Below are 14,732 nucleotides of genomic sequence, written 5' to 3'. Positions count from 1 at the left end.
TCCGCAACAGATAATCCGTTCCCGATAACTGACCCTCACTGGATAACCCGCACTGGATAACCACGAGCGATGCCCCTCAAATGGCTGGTGTTTCACCCCAAATTTTCCCCAAATTGGGGGGGTTTTTTGCTTTTCTATAATATAAAAATTGGGGCTTTTTCCTTTTCCAAAATATTCAATTTGGAGGTTTTTCAACGCTTTTTCACAACAAAAATTGGCGATTTTTGCTTTTGGTTTTGTGCATGAAAATGGGCGTTTTTCTGCTTTCCAGCTGTACAAATCCAGGTGGATTTGGCTTTCCCGGGAGCTCCAAGTTGGGTATTTTTCCCCCAAAATTGCGGGGTTCTTTTTTCACCCCTTGCAGGCCCTGAATCAGGGGTTTTGTGGTATTTTTATGCCATCGCGGCAGGTCCCGCTCTGTGTGCGCGGCCCTGCAGGGGAAAGTCCCTGTTGGGGGAACTGGCCCCAAATCAGGATGGGAAACGGCGGAAAAGGAGAACAGGGAAGACGCAGCTTTTGAAAGCGCTTTTATATCTTCAATAGAGAGGTATTTCGGGGGGGGTGAAGAGTTTTTAAATCCTTTCTATAAACAGGGTTTCTTTGCATTTTAAAAACCTTATCTATCATAGACATTTACACTTAATGTATTTACACATACATATATATATATTTAGAGCATATATTTATGTTTCACTTATACCCCCCTATTTCCCACTTATCCTCCCTATTTCCCACTTATCCTCCCTATTTCCCACTTATTATATGTAATACCTGTTCAGACTATATATCTGTTGACTTACATATTTTGACACTTAAATGTCTTTATAGACTTCTCTATTTACACTTACGTATATTTACACCTATATCTTTATAGACTTAGATTTTAGACTTAGGTATCTATTTACACTTATATATTATCTCTTAGATTACATATAGTATCTATTTAGACTCTCTATGTAACATGTAAGTGTAGATAGCTATATCTATTCAGACTTTTTTCTACTTTAAATTCCTTCATATATAAAATATATCATCCTTTTTGCATTTTAAAGCCCTTTATTTTTTAATTTATATGTACGCGAGTTATTTTTGTATTTTAAAACCCTATATATGTCTTTCAAATTTTTTTATACTCTAAAATCCTTTATATAATATGGCAGATATAGGTTCTTATTTTGAAATCCTTTTGTACATATAAATGAATATTATTTTTCAATATATATAACAATGAGAGATTTTTCTCTGTTTCAAGGCCTCACACATATATTTACAGTTTTTAAAAATTTTTGAAACCCCCCGTGAATTTTCAGGCATTTTTGGGCTGTGACCCCCTTTTTTTGGGGGGGAACGACACCCCCCCCCCCCCATGACCCCCCATTCCCCACTCACCTGCTCCTCCACAGCATTATCACCCCCCCCGGTGATGTTGGGGTGCCCCAAATGACATCATCGCCCCCCCCAGGTCCCCCAACCCCCCCTTTTTTTCAGCCCCCAAAAAGGCACAAAATGAGGGAAACGGCCCCAACCGGCAGCTCGTTACTTTAATAATGCCGTTTACGTATGCACACACGCACCCCCGCCAAAAAGGGGGGCTCTGCTGGAAAGATAAAGGAGGGGCAGCCCCCCCAAACGCTTGCAGCCCCCCCCCAGCCCCCGTCCCGCAGGCTGGCGGCTGGCCCCTTACCGTCAGCACGCCTAACGACCGGCAGGCAAACCTGGGCTGGGGGGTCTCTCTTGAGCATCACGGGACGCTTACAGCGAGACATCTGAAAAACAAAAATCTCAACGGATATTTCAGCCTATTAAAAAAATAGCACCGAAGGCAGCAGAGGAATTCAGTCAGGATAAGGGATAGGGTAGTAGTTGAGCTAAAGGAGGATGCTAGGCAAATGGGTCAGCTCGAAATACAACACGTCCTTTAAAAGCTAGCGCGATTCGAACGCTTAAAATCAGCATTAAGACTAACTGACACGATTTTGAACACGTTCTTCGCAGAGAAGTAAACGCTCTTGCTGGTGTTGGAAAACGTCTCGTCCCTTCCTTACAGCACCGCTGCAGGGAGATAACCCCCTGAGGCTGCAGGACAAGGGCGCGCCGTAATCAGCATCTACGCTCACGGATCCACCGCCACAGCTCCAGCCCTTGCGCTGCTGCTGCTGCGCATCTTGCTTGCTTGGTCGATAAAGCTGAAAGTGAAGTGTAAAACTTGGAAGAGTAAAATGAAAAAGAAAGAACAAATCTCAGCAATTCATTTTATGCTAAAAAGGTGTGTGTACGTTTATACACATACAAGAAGAATACTTATACCATAAAAATACTTGATTTTCCTTTTGCATTAATTTAAATTGCATAGCTGTGAATTCATACTGTTAAATTATCTACCTCCAAAACACACAGCCATCATTTGACTAGGGGTTTTGCGTGTGTTACATGACTAGGAGGGACGCCTGGCCAGCTGCGCCGAGACCGATGCTACCGAACTGCCGGGGAAACGCGCCGTTGAAAGCGAGACAGAAATAAAGTACTTCAGAGCACTCTGTCAAAAGATTGGGGAAAAAAACCCGTAACGTTCGGTTGCCTCTCTTTTTAAAGATTTAGAACAACTACCTAACTGCTTAAGTACACCTAATAAGTTATATGCTACAGCTATTTGGCAGTTGCAGTTTAAGCAATGCAAGTCAGTTTGTAAATTATACAATTTTAACTTTCTTTTTTAAAATCCATTTATGATAGAAAAATCAGTGAGATAAGAGATCTCCCATATGGTTTTACTTTTTTTTTGGGGGGGGGGGGGGGGGGGAGGGGCGGGGAGGCAGGCAGTGGGGAATATCAAATCTCCAGTGCTGCAATACATAAGGCTACCAAAAGGGATTGGCAGATTTGCTAATGCTTTTGGCTGTACCCAAGCATGCGGAGGAACACGTTTTTATGATATCTCGACTGTTACACCTGAGAACCAAAGATCAGCGATACATCGACTGTTGGAAGACGTGCTGCGCTTAGGTCTCTGGAAGGAAATCGACTTACTACTTTGTTTTTTTTCCAGAGAGAGTGAAAAGTCTCGTTGCGGATGACTTCTGCCAAGTACATCATCTCTGAACATGCATTCTGATGGGACGCTCATAAAAGGCAACTCCTTTGAATGAGAAAGATTTCCATTCTGGAAAATCTCTTTCCAACTGAAGTCAATTACACACTGCAGGTTAAGGAAAAAGGACATTACAGAAGCAGTAACTCACCAAAAACACAACAGGACTCGCTGTCGCTAGTTACGAGGCTGCTAACGCTTCTTGGGAAAGCCTGGAAAACACACCAAAGCGACGCCGATTTGTCCCGTTTTGTCCACGTCTCTTCTTTGACCTTGATTGCTTTTAGCACAGATGCTAGTATCTCAGTAAGGTTTTCGAGTGCTACTGTAAGGTATTTTAAACACCGACTGACCGAAAAAGCATAAAGCTTTTGTCGTGAAAACAAAGTCCGTTTCTCCTGAACATCCGAACTCTCACAAACAGTTCCTTTCCTCTTCTAGTCCAACATTACTTTCACAGCACCCTTTAATAGTAAGCACACAGAAACAGAAGACTGTGCTTTCAGGAAGAGAAAATAGACGGAGGGAAGCAAGCTTTGCATAGGCGTACCATGCTCCAGAACAGACCTTATTTATTTTTAGTATTTGTGTTAAAATATTTCACATAAAAAAAAATATAGAAGGAGAGCTGCCACATTCTTAATGTTTACTGTAAAGTCCATACTACAAGCACCTTAGGAAAAATGCAGACACGTATCACACACCTACCTCGGTACTTGCAGACCACTATGGATCCTTTCCATCTGTCTCGTACTTTCACGGCAGTTGACATTCTGCTGAGAGGAAAGGAAAAAAAAACCCAACGTTTAGCACAAAGCTTCCTTTCCTGTGAAGACTACAACACTGAGTGGAGGAAAAAGTATTTTGCATCATCTTTGGTACGGTTGTTGAGACAGGCCACCAGAGCTTCTGCATGTTTTAGACGACCGTGCCTTTTTTTTGGCTCATTGGCAGCTTTACTTTCGCTAGAACTCACTTTCCTAGAGACGCGCAGGTGACAGACACAGATACCTACGTACATTTTCTCAAGCCTAAGTATAGCCGCGATTTCCTCACCCTATATGTCCCAAGTTGAGTGTTTTTGTTAAAGAGTACAGCAACCCATCTGTCCTTGTGAACTCGCTGCAAAAGAGGAATCCTTTTTTCCAGGCCGTTTCTCCAAACGGTCAAGATCTTTGAAAACTGCAGTTGTGCCACCAAACCTGCTCAGGGTCCCTCCCAACCTTCGACCGTCACTAGATTTAACAGGCACACGCTCTCTTCCGTCTTCCAATAGCAAAAATACACAACGCTCTCAGACCCCGAGCGCAACCCTACGGACGTCCACACACACCTCGCTGTTTTGATGAGGAGCCACTGAGCACCCCTGCGAGCACAGCGGGATCATGCGCAAGACCGGTGTCCTGGTTTCGGCTGGGATAGAGTTAATTTTCTTCCTGGTATCTGGTATAGCGCTGTGGTTTAGATTTAGTACGAGAAAAACGTGGATAACAGGCTGATGTTTTAGTTGTTGCTAAGTAGCGCTTACGCTAGTCAAGGACTTTTCAGCTTCTCATGCCCTGCCAGCGAGAAGCTGGGAGGGACCTTAGCCAGGACAGCTGACCCAAACCGGCCAAAGGGACAGTCCGTACCATATGACGTCGCGCTCAGTATATAAGCTGGGGGAGTTGGCCGGGGGGCGGCGACCGCCGCTCGGGGACCGGCTGGGCATCAGTCGGCGGGCGGTGAGCAATCGCATTGTGCATCGCTTATTTTTATATTCTTTTATCATTATGATTGTTTCCCCTTCCTTTTCTGTCCTATTAAACTGTCTTTACCTCACCCCACGAACTTCACTTTTTTTTCCCCGATTCTCTCCCCCACCCCACTTTGGGGGCAGGGGGAGTGAGCGAGCAGCTGCGTGGTGTTTAGCTGCCTGCCAGGTTAAACCACAACGATCAGTTTCACCTACGCCGATTTCAGCGAACGCAGCTTCTGAAGCTTTAAACTGAAAACCGTATCTTGACACTTTGCCACGGTAGCAATGATCCGTAACTAGAACTCTACAAAAACGCAGTAACGCAAATTGCAAACCCTCAGCAGCGACAGCTTCAGAAATATTTCGACCGGGAACAAGGGAGAAAAACAATACAGTTTCATCTCACGCACAGGAAAGCAGCAGGCAGGGAAAAGGGTCGGCATTCGTAGCCCTTACAGAACACAGGCATTCTCCTTCCATTCCTAAACCCGCCTCTTAGGTCGAAATACCACAACACTACTACGGCAATATCGAGAGCAGGGAACAACAGCCCTGCCACTGGATGTGCTACTGACTGATGCTATTTACGTAGCAGGACACCTAGACAGAGGGGCACGTTTTTCCACACACAACCCCGAACTTCCTGAAAATTTATGTTTACCAAAACGAGCCATTTGGAACACATTGCCAAACAATGTTTGGCAATAAAACTTCGATGTGTTTGACACACACAAATTTGGGGTAACTCGCTACTTGCTTCCTGTTGTTGTTGTTGTTCTTCCTTCAGAAATTCTACTTGTAGCCAAGTTATTCGCTACCGGTTCAAGCATTTACCTTCCAGGTATTACCAGCACATTTACACAGGCAAGTAACTAAATTGCTCTTCTAAAACCACCCGAGTGAAAATTACAGCCATGAAAGAGGAGTGACAGAGAAGAAAAGGAGAGTCAGGCAGCAAGAGAGCTCTGCAGGCTGCCACCAGTCAACGTCGCACTCTTAAAAAAAAAAAAAAAACAAAACAACCACACAAACACAAAAAACCCACAAAAACCAACAACAAAACAAAACCTTGACGTTGTACCTTTTTTTTCTTTTGGAGCTCGTCCCTGTCTCGGCAGATTGTCTTGTCAGAGCATGAAGTGCAGATGATCTGTATCCCGATGACATCTGCACGTGATGAACACGTGTTCAGAAATAGTCCAGATCTGTAAGACTGGTGTCATTTTTGTGGTTTTAAGAATCGTAACTCAATTTTATTGACCGATGCATTTGTGAGGAAACTAATTGACTTTTAAACATAGCCTCTCCTTGGGGAGAAAAATGCGTTAGGGAGTGAAAAAAATTCAGATTCAGAGCTCCCAACCATGACGGAGCAGCGGGGAAATTAATGAAAGTGAAGACCGACAGCAGCAACATTAAGCGACATTTGGCTTTAATTCTGATCACGTACTTAAGCGACTCTCCAAGTCTATACCTCGATCCTATGAATGACTAGCCCTTTTTTGGAAGGGCAAACTTTTTTCCTTAAAAGTCCTAGATTGAAGGCTCCACCGAACAGAATGTGGATTGAGCCACAGGACAACATGCCATCAACACTCTAATGAAAAAAAAAAATCAAGTAAAAAATCAAGTTTAAATATCAGTTTCCATCGTGTTTCATTCATGACATTTCTAGTGGTACCTAGGTGCTCAAAAATTAACTATACTGTCACCACATATTACTAAAAATTGAGTTACGCATGTAAAAATAAAAGGCTATTTCCAACCTGCCCATAAAATCAGTATGAACGAACAGAGAAGAAACACTTGACCCTAAAGAAGGTGACAGGCAGCTCTTAATTTATCGTAGATGATAGTTCATTCTTTTACCTGAAAGGAAAACATTCGTAACTACCCAGGGACCGATTCGGGAACGAGGCACGCTCTGTTAACGGCAACTGTTCATCAGCGTTTCTGCACCGGCAGCAAATTTGCCTTTTCCCTGGGTTTGATGTGGAGTAGCTGCAGCGTCCTTGAACTCGCCAGTGTTTCTCCCCGCTCCCCCGGCCCCAAACGTGCCATTACCTGAGCAGCAAGCGGCATCAACCACGCAGGATTTTCTTCACATGACGCAGAAGGTGACGCTGGGAAAAGAGGAGGCACAAAATGAACCTGTTTGTCACACCCAGCCAACGGTGAAAACACAGGGAAGGATTCTGCTGTGCGGGGCCGGGCTGTGCACCCCGGGAGCTCCAGCCGGCCGGTTTCTCTCCCCTTTGCCAGGTACCGGGGAGACACTGCCGCCTCGTGCTGCCGCCTGCCCCCCGGGAGACCCCCACCTCACTTCAGCCCTCGGGAAGGGGACCGGGAGAGACCCTCCACGCAGAGAGACGCACGTGGCGTGGATTTAATCCCCGAGGGAAGAGGCCGGGCTCCCCGCTGGCAGATGGACAACTCGCCTCCCTGCCGCTCGGAGCGCCTTGCTGGGGACAGCCCTGCCTGCGCCTGGCTGCTCCGCAGCCGTGCTAGGAGTGCAGTCCGGCCGACGGATGCTCCGGCAAATAGACACTCCAGCGAATCGCAGCTCCCGCTCGTTACAGCTGCAGGTAATTTTGCCTCTGGCTAAGGCTAAGGCATGCCCCAGACAGCGGACACCCCGTCTCGTTTCAGCTCCTGCTTGCTACGGTTCTGGCTAATTGAAGCTCCAGCTCTGCACTGAAGCTCCCGTTGATTTCAGCTCCTTCTCCTTACAAGCTCCAGCTATTTGCAACAGCCTGGGCTTTTGACAAGGTCGTAAATCAATCGCCGTCAAAACTCGACTATTAGGATTAAATATCATAGTTGTACGTTGTATAAATATTCATTAGTTTGTACGATTAATTAGTTAATAACTATACTAAGCAGTCGACAAGGAAGAGCTGGACTCGAAGAGGGCGTGCAGGGTCTGAAAAGCAGACACCACCTCTTCCCCCCAGAGACCACCGCAGACATTGAGTTTGGCCTGATGCATGCCGGCCTCCCACACTTCGGGGTCCAGCAGGACCAGACCGCCCCCCCCCCCCGGGGAGGGTCCACGCACCCTGCCCACCCTCTGCTTTCCCCTGCAGCCCCCAATGCCCTCCCGCCCCCCCGCACAAACGGCTAAACCGGCTTCTGCTTTGGGCCCCCAAACCAGCTCACTTGGCGCCCATTTCTGAGCCCAAAAACCCAGCTGCTGCGCCTGTTCTCAAGTCCCAAAGATGCCCCCGGGGAGGGCAAGCGCTTGTGCGATGCTTCTGGCAGAAACGGGGCTGAAAGGTCTGATCCCGGTGCCGGGGGAGCAGCGCAGAGCTGGCTGGGACCAGCTTTTGCTCCTGGAACAACCCCAAGTCCCTGCTCCGAGGTCTTCCCCTTGGGGCCCTGGGGTGGCCTGTCCCTCCCCTTCAAATGCTCCAGGAGTTTCGGGGGCAGAAGGCCGTTTCTAAGCCCTCTCTCCAGCACCTCCTCCGTCGACTCGGCCCATGAAGCCCCCAGACTCGAGCACCTCACTGGGCCGGGCGGCCTCCATTGCCTACAGGCTGCCCGTCTACCTGCAGGGAGGGCTGGGGGGTCCCCGGCCCCACGGGGCGACAGTGGGGACTCGCAGGGAGGGCCTGTTTGCACACAGCGCCCCCCCTCCCCTCCGCCGGCCCCACTGCGCGGCCCCCCTAGGGCACACACGCCCCTCCTCCCCGCCCCCCCCCCCCCCAGCCCCACTCCCCAGATGCTCACAGCCCCTCCCCCGCCTGGAGCCCCCCCAGCACCCCTCCCCGGAGCCTGCAGGACCGCCCCCCCCCCCCGCCACAGCCCCACTCCTCGGCTCCCCGGGCCCGCGGCCCCTCACCCTCACGCTGCGCCGCCGCCTCGGTGCAGACCCCGCCGCGCGCCCCGTTGAAATACACTCCGCAGCCAATCAGCGCGCGGCTCCACCGGAACGCCCGCGCGGGGCACGCCGGGAGTTGTAGTCCCCCGCCCCGGGGCGCCTCGTGCAGCGCGGCTGGCTGTACAGCGACACCCGTACGATGGAGGTGATCGTGCACGGACCCTGGTGCAACCCTTGTGTCCCCCACGCTCGCAGCCCCTCCCCAGCGTTTGCAAGCACCTCCCAGCCCCAGGACCCCCGGTGGTCACAGCACCCGACCACACCATTTTACAGCCCCCTGGGAGCCCCAAGCCCCACTCTCGAATCCCGCCAGGACCCACAGCCCCACTCCCCAGCTCCTTGGGGGACCGCAGCCCCCCCCAGCCTCCCTAGGGCACACAACCCCACTCCCCAGCGCATCTAGGGCACGGAGCCCCCCAAGCCCCACCCCCCGGCCCCCTCCGGGATGCACAGCTCCCCCCAAGCCCCACCCCCCGGCCCCCTCCGGGATGCACAGCCCCACTCCTCGGCCCCCCCGAGGGTCCGCAGCCTCCCCCCAGCCCCACTCCCCCGATGCTCACAGCCTCTCCCTGGCCCGGCGCTCCGCCAGTCCCCCTCCCCGGAGCCTGCAGGTCTCCCCTCAGCCCGCCGTGCCCGCGGCCCCTCACACTCACGCTGCTCTCGTGCCGCCGCCGCCGCCGCCGCCGCCGCCGCCGCCGCCGCCGCCGCCGCCGCCGCCGCGTGGGTGCAGACCCCGCCGCGCGCCCCGTTGAAATATCCACCGCAGCCAATCAGCGCGCGGCTCCACCGGGCCGCCCGCGGGGGCACGCCGGGAGTTGTAGTCCCCGCCCCGGAAGCACGCATGCGCACGGCGCCTTGTGCCGCGCGGGTGGCTGTGCAGGGACCCCCGCGCAACGGTGGTGATTGTGCAGGGACCCTTGCGCAACGAGGGGTCGGTGTGTGGAGACCCCCGTGCGATGGGGGGGGGCAGTGCAGGAGGACCCTTACGTAATTGGTTGGTGTGCAGGGGACCCTCGTGCAATGGCGGGCAGGTGCACGGGGACCCTTGTGCGATGGTGGGGATTGTGCAGGACCCTCGTGTGACAGTGGTGGTTATTATTCTCGGCAGTGCGGGAGCAAAACAGCCGGTGTCTGAAACCACTGGGGTGTTTTGGCTGCTGCTGAGCAGCCTCGAGGCCGCCTCCGGTTCCCACGTGGCTCCCATGGTGAGCGTGCACCCTCCTGCGACGGGTGCAGGTGTGCAAGGAGGGCGATCCAGGATAGGCGTCCCTCTCTGGAGGCACCCAGCTCGAGCTGGCACCTAAGAACTAATCAAGGAGTAATGAGGAACCTTCTCTCGCACCTGATGTTAACCAGCCAGATCCCAGGGTCAGACCCTGTTACGGTGATTGGACCCTGGGGAGGTGGCAGAGAGTGCCCTGGACAGGTTGGGGGGGTTCCCTGGGGAGGAGGGGAGCTCCCACCCCCCCTGACTGTGGGCACTCCCCTCAAGGAGCAGAGCATGGTGCAAGACTTTAGGGGGGATGAGGGCCAGCAGGACCCCGAGATGGCGGTGCCGGCTCTTCCCAGCGTCTCCCCAGGCACCTGCCGTGCTGGGGGGGGGGGCTTGTCTCAGGACTGGGGGTGACCGTGGGGATGGGGGGGGGGGCCTCAGAACGGGGCAGGGGGGGAATCCTGGGGTCCGGGAGGGACCCTGGGAGTGGGGTAGGGGGACATTTGGGGACAGAGGTGTTTCTCGGGAGATTGGGGACACCATGTGGGGGGTTGAGACTAGGAGGGATGACCCTGGGGAGGTGGGGGGCACCGCGGGGAGAAGGGATCCCACCCCCCACACCTGCAGCCACCCCCACGGGCTGCTGGGACCCCGACCCACTGGGGGACCAGGTTGGGAACGATGGGGACTCACTCATGGATACTGCACAGGTAACAAAATAGTTCATGCTGCACCCTGTTGTAGGGTCTCTGGGGTGCCCTGGGCGCCGAGTCCCCACCACAGCCAGCCCTTCCCGGGGGTCCCCAGGCTGCCGGGCTCCTCTGGCCCCAGCCGGCGGGAACTGTGTCCTCCCAGCCGCTGGCCACGCAACGGCAGCACCGACCCACGGCCACGTGGGGACAGGGCCGGGGGATGCCTGTGCTCCACCTGGGTCTGCAGGGCTCGGGCAGGGGGGACCCAGCATCCTGCAGCTCCGCTCCCACCCTGGGGACCCCAAACAGCCCCGGGGCAGATGGTGTCCCCAGCGTGTCCACCTGACGGGGGGTGGCCTGTGCCCCTGCGCACCCGTGTGCGTGGCGGGGGGGAGGAGGGGTACGTTGCTGTCCCTGTCGCTGGTGGCAACCGGCGTGGGGGGAAGGTGACAGTGAGGGTCCCCGCCAGTGGCCCGGAGCTCATCACCGCTGGGGGGACAGGGGACAAGCAGGGCCAGCACCAAGGAGCGACGGCAGCACAGCCCACTCTCTGGGGGTCCCCGCCCCCTGTCCCCAGCGGTCCCCTCCGTCCCCGTGTTTTATTGGGGGAACACAGAGCCCAACGATCCGCCGCAGGGACAGGGGACGGGGAGCTGCCCCAGGGGATGGGGGCAGCACCGGAACACGCCGACACTCTTGGGGGTGCTGGCATGCGGGGGGGGCACCCTAACTGTTGCCGCCCGGGATGACGAATGCACCGGGATGGGGACGGCACACGGAGGGGCCAGAGCCGGCGCGCGAACGCCGGGCTGCAGTACCACGCTTCGGCTTCGGGGCGGCAGCAGCGTAAGCGGCGGCGGCGGCGCGGCTGCGCACCTGTGCGGTGCCGGCGCTGCAGTACCGCGATTCGGCCACGGGGCGGCAGCAGCAGCGAGCAGCCGCCGGGCAGCGCGTGCCCGGGGGCGGCACGGGCGCTGCAGTTCCGCGCTTTGCGCGCCCAGCGCCCGCCGGCACCGCGCACGTGGGGCGGCAGCGGCATTTCCTTACCGGGACGAAGCGACGAACGCGGCGGCATCACCCCGCAGGCACCACGGTACGGCATTGCCGTTACCGGCGGACGGCAGCGCGGAGAAGCGGGGCGCCAGCGCGCATGCGCGGCTCAAGGGCTGCAGTACCGAATTCTAGTCGCCTGGTGGCAGCAGCGAGCAAAGAAAAGCGCGCCGCCGCGCATGCGCGGCCCGAGACCCGCAGTACCCGATTTTGGTCGCTCGGTGGCAGCAGCGAGCAAAGAAAATCGTGCCGCCGCGCATGCGCGGCCCGAGAGCCGCAGTACCCGATTTTGGTCGCTCGGTGGCAGCAGCGAGCAAAGAAAAGCGCGCCGCCGCGCATGCGCGGCTCCCGAGAGCCGCAGTACCCGAGTTTGGTCGCTCGGCGGCAGCAGCGAGCAGAGAAAAGCGCGCCTCTGCGCATGCGCGGCTCCCGAGGCGCAGTGCCGTACTTCGGTCGCTCGGTGGCAGCAGCGAGCAAAGAAAAGCGCGCCCCCGCGCATGCGCGGCTCCCGAGAGCTGCAGTACCCGAGTTTGGTCGCTCCGTGGCAGCAGCGAGCGCGGCAACGCGCGGCACTGCGCGTGCGCGGCTCAAGAGCTGCAGTACCCAATTCCGGCCGCCGGGTGCCACCGTCGCCTCACCGACCCCTTCCCGATCTCTCCGCCCAGTTTGGACCACCGAAAGACGGTAACTGCTTACTGGGGGTACTGGGCTTAGATTTCTCTGCCCTTTTCCCACTCGCGGCCCGGGCACTAGTCTCCATCGCCTCTGTACCACAAAAAGCACCCGGTGGCCCCAGCATTTCAGTCCTTTCCCTTTGGCCGCTTTACAAGGCCCGTGGTTGTTTCCGTCCGTGCCCCCCAGCCCATTACCCGCGGAGGAGAAGCAGCACGGGGAACCTGTGGAACAGGTTTCTTTCTAACCCGGAGGAAGCCCCAGGGATCGCTGTCTCGGACTGCAGGTGGCATCGGGTTGTGGGAGTGACAGCAGCGACTCAACAGATGCTGGAGAGAGATTTTAAAAAAATAAGGCCACACGGGTGGCACCCTGAAAGCAGGGGAGGGGCAGCTATGTCCATCACGAAACCGCGCTTCTGAGCAGACCCGGTGCCAGTGGCTGACCTGCAAACTAGCGATACGCTGGTGGTCCTGGGGCTTTGTTGTGGTGTTTGCACCTTTCCTCAACCTCTGTGCTATCAGCACTCCGCTCTCCTCATCCTGCACACGCACAAGGCTTGCCACACAGGGCTTGTCACTTGGAGGAGAGACACTGCACGACGTCACCTACCACCCTGCCCTCCAGCGTGCAAAGGAATTAGAAATGAAGCAGGGAAAGCCAAGAGGCCTGCCCGTGTATTAGGCGTCCTCAGCAGATGACCGTAGAGCCCGGCAGGTTCCATCCTTGCTCTGTACAGGGCGCGTAGCTCTGCACTCCTTGCCGCTCCTGCCAGCAAGCGTCACAGTTGCACTTTGCTGCCTGCAACACGCAGCACTTAGTGGGCTGGAGGGGCTGTTCTGCCAACGTGACAGGGGAGCAGCTCGGTTCCTTTAACTGCCTAATTTGCCTCCTTGAAACAATCACTTCAACACTTGGTTTCTTTATTTTAGACCCCTCTGCATATCTCCTGGCCTGCGAGCCATTTTCAGCTAGCCACACAGCTAAGTACGGTGCTGGTAGAAACCCAGCTGCCATCTCGCTCCGATGTCAAAAGGCTTTTGTAACTTGAACCCCGATGGTTTTGCCATCGAGACTGCAAGGTGAGGAATACGCCTCTACTTGAACAAGACGGACACCTGCCAAATAGCTGAGCTGTGCACAGCGATAGGTGGCTGCCTGTGACTGACACCTTTTTCTGCTAAAACCAAAGCACGCTTCCCTTGTGAAGGGCCATCGGCAGTACAGAACGTACCTGAGCTCTCCTTGCAGCGGCTCCCCAGAGAACGGCGTCTCAGTTCGACTGAAGCGTGCAGCAGCCTGTCGTCATCCCAGCCCCTCGCCCTCGAGCGAGTGGCTGCCTGTAGCAGCGGCAGAACCGCTGCTGCGCCGAGGGGAAAGGAATGGCTTGGCGTCAAGCTCTGCGGGCTGCCTGTGTCCCGTGCAGAGCCGACGACCTCGGTAGCCCATACAAAGGGCAAAGCTAACAACCTGAGAAGGAGTCACAGCGTGTAGCAGTTTCTGCAACAACCATACTTCCCAGACTGCTTATGGAGCACAAAGCACTTGAAAGCAGCGGGAAAGAACAAGGATGGCCTATCAAGACGGTAGGAATAACACGGAGAGCCTGAAGTATTTAGCCAGGCAGGGCTTGCAACTCACCTTGTGTCATGGTTTAATCCCAGCCGGCAACTAAGCACCACGCAACCGCTCACTCGCTCCCCCCTCAGTGGGATGGGGTAGAGAATTGGAAGGGCAAAAGTGAAAAAACTCCACTTGTTTGGAAAAGGAAAGCGGGGGGGGGGGGGGGGGGGGGGGAACAGAACCGAGAGAAAAACCCAGGAAAGACAAGCGGTACAAATGAAAACAATTGCTCGCCACCAACCGACCGATGCCCAGCCAGTCGCAGCCCAGCAGCGGCCCCCCTGCCAACCTCCCCCCTAGTTTTATTTCATGAGATCATACAGTCTGGAATATCCCTTGGGTCCGTCGGGGTCAGCTCTCCCAGCAGTGCGCCCTCCCAAACCCTCACGCACCCCCAGCCTGCTCGCTGGCAGGGCAGGGCGAGGAGCAGAACAGCCCCGGGCGCCGTGCAAGCGCTGCTCAGCAGGAACTAACACACCCCTGCGTCATCAATGCTGTTTTCAGCACAAACCCAAAACGCAGGAGGAGGGAGAGTGGGGTGGGAGCGGGGTGCGGGGGAGCGGGAGGGGGGTGTCAGAGTTTGGGCGGGGGGCAACGGGCAGGTTGGCGGGGCAGGCAGCACCCCAGGGGTCCGGGGCAGAGGGGTTACGGGGAGGCAGTGCGGAACACGGGGGGGTGGGAGGAGGGAGACGAGAGAGGAGGGCAGTGCGGGCACGAGGCAGGAGGGCAGGGGATACGGGGGGCGCGTCACGGGGAAAACCTTGCACGCACGGGGG

The sequence above is a fragment of the Calonectris borealis genome, unplaced genomic scaffold (assembly GCF_964195595.1).
Source record: "Calonectris borealis unplaced genomic scaffold, bCalBor7.hap1.2 HAP1_SCAFFOLD_196, whole genome shotgun sequence".
Classification (NCBI taxonomy): Eukaryota; Metazoa; Chordata; class Aves; order Procellariiformes; family Procellariidae; genus Calonectris; species Calonectris borealis.
Note: the sequence above shows the minus strand (reverse complement) of the source record.